General features: G+C 35.3%; 1 pseudogene; it reads left to right on the top strand.

The window, feature by feature from the left end:
- The first annotated feature begins 460 nt into the window (after window positions 1-460).
- Window positions 461-604, top strand: LOC112317966 (small nucleolar RNA SNORA48; annotated as a pseudogene).
- The last annotated feature ends 8,593 nt before the right edge of the window (window positions 605-9,197 follow it).

The following is a 9,197-nucleotide window of genomic DNA, read 5'->3' as shown; positions in this document are numbered from 1 at the left end:
CTACATAGCTCAGGTCTAGTTGCAGTATAGGCAACAGCCTTTCAGTATTAGAACTGAATGGGCTGCTTACTGGTCCATACCCTATGAGAATAGCCTGCTCTGCTGCTGAAAAGGATTTTGTCCTCAAGCTGCTGGTGATGTTCAACTAGTTATCTAGCTGAGGGAGGGCTGCCCCATTCCAGGAGGTGGCAATAGAGATGTCATAATAGAGGTCTCGGTGGTATAAAACTAGAGTGCTTTTATGATTTTTTCTCTTATAAAAACACGTGTCTATAGTCAGGAGCCAGAGAACCAAAGAAATGCAAGCTAAGGGTTTGCCTTAAGGACTGATTCAAAGCCCGAAACAGGTCAAATTAAGCTGGGGTCACTTCTTCACCTTCGTGGACCTTAGGAGACAACTTAAAAGACCAGATTTTCTACAGAAATTTGGTGATGTTATCTGTGTTAAAGTATAAGGTAATGCCCTGACAATAGGCAGAGAGACACCTGATTGGTGGTGTTGCTCTTATATCAGTCAGGAGCAAAGCAGAAGTACAGTCCTTTGTTCATCTTAGCTTGATGCCTGGTTTGGTGACTAGAGATGTTTCATGCCTTGGGCACATAAAAAATGTATAAGGTGATCCTTACATAATTAGATGAAAATATAAAAAAATGTTGGAAGTCCTTGAGGCTTTCTAGCATACCGGTTCTAATATATACTGACTTTGTTGGGTGGGAGCCCATCAAAATAACCCATGGGGAGATAGCACATACCAAACTTCAGCCATGGACTGATCAAATTTGCATTTTACAGATTTAGTAAAGGGTTGGAATTATCATGAGTGCTCTGGGCTCAGTCAGTCCCTTAAAATAAATCAAGCAATATGTTCCTGTGATGAAGTGTATGAATTTCATAGTGAAACAGACCTGAGCATAAACTCCCTTGATATATGACATACTTAAGGTAAGTACATAAGGTACTTAATCTTTCTATGTCCTGGGTTCCTAATTTGTAATATGGGGATAATGATACTACCAACTTAATAAGTTTGTGTAAGGGCTCAATAAAATAATATCTATAAATCATAATATATACATACCTGTATATACCTAAAATATATTATATATATATACACACACATATAAACATATGTATCTGTAATATAAACATGTATTATATATATGTAATATATATACACACACACTACTTAGTGTAGTACTTGGCAGATGGTAAGCAACCAATAAATGGTAACTATAATATTATTATCATCTAGATGATTATCTCCTTTGTAAGTTATAAAATATATAAAACATAAGTCAGAGACACACATATAGAATATTATACAGACCAGATATCATGAATCTCTATCCATAGTGCATGTTTCTGATCTAGCATGCCATCTTACAAGTTCACAAATAACAGTTTGCCCCAAAAGTACCAGCTTTGTAAAATTGGTAGTAGTAAAATGTTGGTCGAGCAAGTCAAAGACAGTGACTACACCACAGATTTAGTAGTCATTATGGAGCAGCAATTGCCTATTCTTTATGATAAAAATCAGAAGTGTCTAAGTAAGGGATGTAGAAAAATGAAAGGAACCCCAGCTGATGTAGCTCAGTGGATTGAGTGCAGGCTTGTGAACGAAAGGGTTATGGGTTCGATTTCCAGTCAGGGCACATGCCTAGGTTATGGGCCAGGTCCCCAGTAGGGGATGCATGAGAGGCAACCACACATTGATGTTTCTCTCCCTTTCTTTCTCCTTCCCTTCCCCTCTCCCTAAAAATAAATAAATAAAATCTTTTAAAAAATGAAAATGAAATGAATATTGGCAAAGGTTGAATATAATGAAGTACTAAAGGACTTGGCCATGATCTCTCTTAAGCCCTCAAGTTTTCTCTAGTTCAGGGCCTTCTGCAACCTGAACTGACTGCCTCCTGGCTCACCAACTTACCCTGCCCTAGTGAGTCATTCCTGTCAGCACACAAACAAGAAAAAAGAACCTGCTCATGACATTCATATTACTTCCCAAATTCTATGCTCTTTATCACAGAAAAATTATGTTGTCTACAGTTACTGTCTCCACTGCCTTATCTCTGTCTCTAAACTCAACCACTCCAATTGGAATTAAAAACTAAAATTCCACTGAAACTACTCTTGTCAAGGACACCAATGGCATCCATATTACTAATGGGTGGAAAACTCTCTGCCTCATCATATTCAAGCACTGGGAAGCATTCAGCCTGGTTAATCACTATCTCCTTCTTTAAGTACATTCTTTCTTATCTGCTTGGCATCATATTAACCTGGCTCTCTTCTTATATCACTGGCCTCTCCTCATTTGTCCTTATAGGTTTCTCTTCCCCTGTTCCATATCAAAATGTTGGCATATCCTAGGGCTTGACACCTCTCTTTTCCATTCACACTCCCCCTCTAGAAAATTTTATCCATCCCCATGGCTTTATACAGGCCATGTATATGAGGTTAAGTCCCATCTTTTAAGTATATCCCTGAACTCCAGACTCTGTATCCAACTACTTAGTTTATCTCATACTTGTGCATTCAATAAGCATCTCAAACGTAATGTGTCATAAGCGGAAATCTTGATCTCCCCACCACCATATACACACTCAAAACCTGCTCTTCCTCCAGTCTTTCCCATCTCAAGAAATGGCATCACTATCCATCCAGGAACTCAAACCAAAAGAAGGGATTAATCACTGAGTCTCTTCTTTTCCTATAGCTCTTCCCACCAAATCCATCAAAATTTTCTATTAATTCTTCCTTGAAGCAATATCCCCAATACATCTACCTTCCTTACTCACTCCTAACACTCTACTCCAATTATTTCTTTTGCTTAGGCTGCTACAACAGCCTCCTAACAGATTTCCCTACTTATATTATTGCTCTTGGAATGGATTGGGACAGTATGAGATTCATTGCATTACTCAAAATGGCACACAATTTTAAACTTATAAGCATTTAATTCTGGAATTTTCTAGTTAATATTTTTGAACTACAGTTGACTGTACATAACTGAAACTGCAGAAAGTGAAGCCATGGATAATGGGGGACTATGGCGCACTTAATTTATTGAGAGAAGATCTTGTGTTAATGTGTTATTACCACTTAAAATAAAATTAAAAATAAAAGATTCTTGCCCTGGTTGGTGTGGCTCAGTGGATTGAGTGCCGGCCTGTGAAACAAAGGGTCTGTGGTTTGATTCCCAGTCAGGGCACATGCCTGGGTTGCAGGCTGTGTCCCCAGTAGGGGGGCGCACAAGAGGTAACCACACATTGATGTTTCTCTCCCTCTTTTTCTTCCTCCCTTCCCCTCTCTCTAAAAATAAATTAATAAAATCTTTTTAAAAAATTACACCTTCTTCTCAAGTATGCATGAAACGTTCTCCAGAATAAATCATATATTAGGTCACAAAAATCACAGTAAATTTTAAAAGATTTGAGATAATCCAAACTATCTTTTCTTACCACAATAAAATGAAATTATAAATCAATAACAGATGGAAAACTAGAAAGTTCACAAATAAGTAGAAATTAGAAAGCAATTAAACAACTAATGTGCCAATGGATAAATCAAAAGGAAAATTAGAAAATACTTTCTGACTAATGAAAACAAAAACACAAAGTACCTAAATTTATGGAATGCAGCAAAATCAGTACTCAACGGGAAATTTATAGGTGTATATGCCTACATTAAATAGAAAGAAATATCTAAAATTAATACTCAAATTATAAACCTCAAGAAACTTGAAAAATAGCAAACTAAAAAAAGAGAAAATTTATAAAAACCAAAGTTGGTTCTTTGAGTAAATCAACAAAATCAACAAACCTTTAGCTTAGCTGACTAAGAAAAAAGGACTCAATGACTTAAGAACATCATAAATGGAATTGAAGACATTACTACCAACCTTACAGAAATGAATATGTAGAAATTAGAGAGCAATTAAAAATAATGTAAGAAATTTTATATCAATAATTTAGGTAATCTAGAGGAAATTGACAAATTTGTAAAAACACGTTAATTACTTAAACTGGGTCACGTGAAAGAGAAAATCAGACAAGCAAAGAAATTTAATCTGTAATTTAAAAAAAAAACTTTCAACAAAGAAAACTCCGTGACCAGATGACTTCATAGTGAATTCCAAGGTTGGGGACGGGGGTCAAGGTGAAGGGGGACAAAGGGGATAAAATAGGAGACATCTGTAATCAATAAAAAATAAATTATAATAATCAAAAGAATTAACACCGATTTTATTCAAACTCTTCCCAAAACAGATAAAGGAACACTTTCTAACTCATTTTATGAGGTTTTCATTACCTTGATACCAAAGTCAAACAAAGATATTGCAAGAAAGAAAACTTTTGAATATAGGTGCAAAAATGCTAAAGAAAATACTAGCAAATGGAATCAAGAGGCATATTAATATTATACTTCATGCCCTATTAGGATTTATCCCAGGAATGTAAGGGTGGTGCAGCATTTTAAAAAAGTAATCAGTATAATATAGCATACTAAGAGAAATAAGAAAAAACCCACATGATCATTTCAACTGATGTAGAATTACTTGACCAAATTCAACAACATTTCCTGATAAAAAAAAAAAACAACTATGAGTAGAAAGAAAATTCTTCACATGGTTAAAGTCATATATGAAAAAACACAGCTAACACTATACTTAATGGTGAAATACTGAAAGCTTTCTAAGATAAAACCAAGAATGGATGTCTGCTTTCCCCACTGCTTGTATTTTACTGGAAGTGGTAGACAAAGTAATTAAGCAAGAAAAATTAATAAAAGGCATCCAAATTAGAAAGAATTAAAACTATTTCTATTTGCATATAGAAAATATTATAAGTAAAAAATCTAACAGAATCAACAAAATAAATTAGTAGTGCTAATAAAGTCTTCAAAGTTGGATATAAAAACAACATGCAGAAAATCAGTTGTATTTCTATACACTAGATTTAATATTAAAATGGCAATATTTCCCAAAGAGATTTATAGACCCATACTCCATACTTAATTGATCTTTAAGGTATTTTAATATGATATAATTGACATGTAACATTATATTAGTTTATGGTATACAACATAATGATTCACTATATGTACATTTGAAATAATTGCTGCAATAAGTCTAGTTAACATCCATGACCACACATCATTTCAATTTTTTTGTGTGATGAGAACTTTTAAGATCTACTACTCTCTTAGCAATTTTAAAATACACAATACAATACTATCAAATATAGTCACCATGCTGTATATTTTCAGGACTTATTTGTTTTATAACTGGAAGTTTGTACATTTTGACCACCTTCATACATTTTACCAACTTGCCACCACCCACCTCTGGCAACCACTGATTTATTCTCTATATTTATGAGTTTGATTTTTTTAAGATCCCCCATATAAGTAAGATTATGCAGTATTTGTCTTCTTCTGTATGTCTTATTTCACTTAGCCTAATGTCCTCAAGGTCCAAATGGCAGGATTTCATTTTTTATGGCAAAATAAAGTTTATAAATTTTTCCCAGGGTGATAAAACCATTCTATACAAAAAATAGCCACATGAAAGAGAATAAAGCTGGAGGGATGACATCAGCAGCATGACAGCATGAGAGAATCTATAGGCTACAACAAGTTAGATAGCTATGATTCAACAAAAGATATCCTGCTCGACATAGAAACACATTTGAGACATCACATAAGTGAGATGTCTAAAGGTGGGTATATCTGAATGAACAATGGAGATGAGACTGAAAGAGGGAAAAACAGAGACAGAAGCCTCACAAAGTCCTGCATGAATTGTGGCCCCAGCAGATGCGATAGCAGTGAATGGTAGGGGTACAATCCCCACTTGGCAAACTGGAGGGTCAGAGACAGCAATCAGGTCTGGGTAGTACACATTGAGACTGGTCCCACAGTCAGAAGTAGGGAGTAGTGACAAAAAATCCACAGCCAGCCAGCACCAGACAAATAATTTTGCAGATGCAGAAATTCACCTACCCCATCCCACTGTGTCCTGCCTCGCAGTAAAATCCTCATTCAGCAGATCACTAAAGGGCTGAAAAATACTTCTTGTCTAAGTAGTCTGCAGTCATTGTGGCTAAACCCATGAGAAAAGCAGAAGTGTGGACATACAAACCCACTTACCCTCACCCACCCCTGCCCACTAATTGTGGTACAGCCTGGTGGAGGCAGCTGGGTCAACTCAGACAGAGTGATTGTGCCAGCAACTTCTGGCTACAGAAAGGTGTCATCAGGAACAAACAGGACACCCAGAGCCTGCCACTTTCAATCCACACAAGTGGTGCCCCCAAACCAACTTACTGAATAATAAAGGTGACACCCATTCCTTGTGAAATACAGGGCATTTTCCACAGCCAAGGCAATATCACCCCACAGAGATCCTGGGAGCCCCAGCAGTGCAGATAAGAGAAAGTAAAAACTTGCACTTCAGCACCACCTACTGGAAAAAAAAGACCTCTACTTATCCACTTGCTAAACAGTGAAGTGTCAAATATTTTTAAAAAGTAGATTTCATTCTCACAAATGCCCAGGCAGAGAAATAATCCATCAAGCACAAGTGAATAACCAAGGTTATTGATGATGAAACTTAAAAATTTCCAGGAAATAAACTTAATAACATGGAAGAATGTAATTTAAATGACAGAGATTTCAAATCGTAGTTCAAAAAAAAACCTCAACAAGATATAAGAAAACTTAGAAAAGCAATTCAATAAACTCAGAAATAAAAATCAATGAAAAAATCAATGAAATACTGAAATTACTGAAACTATAAGAAACAAACAGAAATTGAGATGAAGAAATGAACTAGAAAACTTAGGACCTAGAGAACATCAGATAAAAGACAGAATTATTGACATAGAAGATAGAAATCTGGAAATGATTCAGGTGAAAGAAGAGAGAGGGACAAGAGAAACAATGAAATAACTCTACGAGATCTGACTCCATTAGAAAGAGTAATAAAAAAAATAATGGGTATACCAGAAGAAAAGCAGGAAAAGGAAACACGAAGCTTATTTAAACCAATAATCAAAAAGAACTTCCCAAACCTATGGGGAAAAAACTAGATTGCCAAAGCCAAGATGCTAAGAGAACACCTAATTATCTCAATCCAAAAAGGCCTTCTTCAAGGCACATTGTATTAAAACTTCCAAAAATTAACAACAAAGAAAGAATTCTCAAGGAGTTGGGGAAAAGAAGATGGTAACCTATAAAAGGAACCCCATTAGGTTATCATCAGATTTTTCAGCAGAAACTCTGTGAACTAGGAAAAATTAAATCAAATACTCAAATTACTAAAAGAAAGAAATCACCAGCCAAGCAATGTTATCCATTAGTTATGAGAGAGAAATAAAGGTTTTTCCAAATATACAATAGATAAGGGAACTTACTGCCACAAGGCATTACATTAAATGCTGAAAGATTGTCTTCTACTTGAAACAAAAACACAAAAGAATACAATACCATGAGCAAATGACTAAGAGACAGACAAAATAAAAATATTGCAAGTTTCATTCAGAATAGGGTATTAAACACTTAAATATAATAAAATGTTTAAAGGAAGTAATAACATTTTCTTTAAAAGAAGAAAATAGGTACTGCAATTTGGAAATGAACTCACAGCATAAAAAGAGATAAATTCTGACAACAAAAATATAAACAGAGTGGGAAAAAAGGACTACGCTTGCACAGGTAAATGGAGACAAGTTAGAATGAGAAGAAAAAGAACTATTGCATATATGAAAATTTCTTTTGCATAAACCTAATGGCAATCACAAAAAAATCTAGAACTGAGATACATAACATAAAAAAGGGGGAAAAAACCATAGGATACCACCAAATTAAAATAAGAGAAACACATGAAAAAAGAAACAACAAAAATACAGAGCTACCAGAAAACAATAGATAAAATGGCTATAGAAAATCCTGCTACATCAGTAATCACTCTAAATGTAAATGAACTGAACTCACCCATTAAAAGGCATAGAGTAGCAGGATGGAGCAAATAAAAACAAAACCCAACTATACGATGCTTTTATGAGCCAAGGACAAACATAGATTCAAAATGAAGAGATGGAAAATGGTACTCCAAGCAAATGGCATACAGTGAATAGCAGATACAGATGTTCTCATGGCTGGCAAAAGAGATTTCAAGATTTAAAAAAAAGGTAACAAGAGATGAACATGGGCATTTTATGATAGGAAGGACAATACATCAAAAAGACATAACATATTAACATATACGCACCCAACCCAGGAGCACCAAAATATATAAAGTAACTACTAAAAGGCTAAAGGGAGAAACTGACAAAAACATGATTAAATAGGGGACCTAAATACTTCATTGATAGCAATGGATAAATCATTGAAACAAAAAAACTAATAAGGAAATATTGGTCTTAGATGATATATTAGACCAAATGGACATAACTGGTATTCACACAGCTTTTTATCCCAGAATACCAGAATATAGATTATGATATAAAGCACATGGAACATTCTAAAAAATAGACCTTATGTTGGGACACTTAACTAGCCTCAACAATTTTTACAAGACTGAAATCGTATGAAGCATATTTTCTGACCACATTGCTTTGAAATTAGACATCAACTGCAAAAAAGAAAGAGGAAAAAATACAATTATGTGGAGACTAAACAACATGCTACTAAACAAGTAGGTCAAAGAAGAAATAAAAGGTGAGATCAAAACATGCATAGCAACAAATGAAAAGACAATATGACATATTAAAATTTTGGGGATTTCTGGTCAAGATGATAGGAAAGCACTGTGCTTACCACCTCCCATGACCACATCAAAATTACAACTAAATTACAGAACAATCACCCTGGAGAACAATCTGAAGACTAGCTGAAAGAAAGTTTTATAACAACAGATATAAAGAAGAAGACATGTACAGAATGGTAACAGAGGTAAAGATGGGCTGCTCCCACACCCATCTGTTACAGTTGAGAATTGAGAGGGATATCTTGGCTGCAGAGGTGTCCCCTGAGGAGCAAGTGGGTTCCATCCCCACGCTGTGCTCCCCAGTCAGAAGCTCCAGTGTTGGGAAAAGGAGTTTCCATAACTTCTGGCTATGAAATTGGTGGGGATTTTGTCCAGGTGAGATGGAGGGCTTCTGGAAAGCCAGACATTCTCTTACAGGGCCCACAC

The sequence above is a fragment of the Desmodus rotundus genome, chromosome X (genome assembly GCF_022682495.2).
Source record: "Desmodus rotundus isolate HL8 chromosome X, HLdesRot8A.1, whole genome shotgun sequence".
Classification (NCBI taxonomy): Eukaryota; Metazoa; Chordata; class Mammalia; order Chiroptera; family Phyllostomidae; genus Desmodus; species Desmodus rotundus.
Note: the sequence above shows the minus strand (reverse complement) of the source record. Positions and strands in the feature narration are given on the sequence as shown.